The sequence below is a fragment of the Limulus polyphemus genome, unplaced genomic scaffold (assembly GCF_000517525.1).
Source record: "Limulus polyphemus unplaced genomic scaffold, Limulus_polyphemus-2.1.2 Scaffold5903, whole genome shotgun sequence".
Classification (NCBI taxonomy): domain Eukaryota; kingdom Metazoa; phylum Arthropoda; class Merostomata; order Xiphosura; family Limulidae; genus Limulus; species Limulus polyphemus.
The window spans coordinates 16,468-17,718 of record NW_013671513.1 but is presented as its reverse complement, the minus strand read 5'-3'; positions in this window follow the sequence as shown (position 1 = coordinate 17,718).

Sequence of the window (1,251 nt, the reverse complement as noted above, 5' to 3'; positions counted from 1 at the left end):
GAAGTGCTTACTTGAGTCACATTGTAAGTGAGCATGGTGTGTGAACTGATGCTGACAAGGTGAAAGCAGTGCGTGATTGGCCAAACCAGACAATGTGGGAGAATTAAGAAGTTTGTTGGGACTCTGTACCTATTACGGGAAGTTTGTGAAGGACTTTGCAACTATAACTGCTCCACTACATGATTTAAGAAAAAAAAGTCCAGAAGTTCGAATGGACAGTTTCTTGCCAGCATGATTTCAAGACATTGACAGAAAAATTGGCCTCAGCTCCACTTTCAAAGCTTCCAAATCCCTCACTGCCGTACATACTGGATTGTGATGCTAGTAATGTTGGAACTGGAGGAGTGTTGTCTCAGAAAGTGGGCGAAAACGAACATGTGGTGGCCTACTTCTGTAGGGTCCTGTGTACACCAGAGAGGAACTACTGTGTAACACGGAGGGAACTCCTTGCTATAGTAAAGAGTCTGACATATTTCCATCCTTACCTCCATGGTGCCAAGTTTACCATCAGGACAGGCCATGCTGCATTACGTTGGTCAAGATCATTAAAGAACCCAGAGGGACAACTAGCACGTTGCATCGGAAAGATAGACCAGTATAATTATGATATTGAATACAAAGAAGGAAAATCTCATGGAAATGCCGACAGACTGAGCCGAAGACCCTGCAAAAATGACTGCAGACATTGCTGCAAAAGAGAGGTTGAACTAACCAAGTGCCATCAAGCTGAAGTCAAAGTGACTGAAGGAGTTGATGATGATGAAGGGGAACCAGGTATAGATATTAAAGCAGAGCAGGAGATAGACCAAGATTTGAAGCCAATAATTGATTTTCTACAAGCAAGTGTTTTGTGCTCTGCTTGGGAGAAGGTGTCTAGCTTAAGCCCTGTGACAAAGAACTATTGGGCACAATGGGACCAATTGAAGCTTGAAGATGGTATTCTTCTCCGAAGATAGGAAACTGCAGATGGGAAAGTGACGACCTGACAAACAGTTATACCGAGAAAGTTACGGGAAGTTGTGCTGCGTCAATCCCATGCTAGTTTAACAGGTGGCCATCTAGGACTTAAGAAGACATTGAGTCACCTACGACAGAGATTTTAGTGGATAGGTATGAAGAAAGATTTAGAAGAATTGTGCAGGACCTGCAGTACATGTTGTGCTAAAAGGGACCCAAGCATAAGGGACTGCTCCAATGAAGTTATATCAAGTTGGTGCACCAATGGAAAGAGTAGCCATTAACATTACTGGT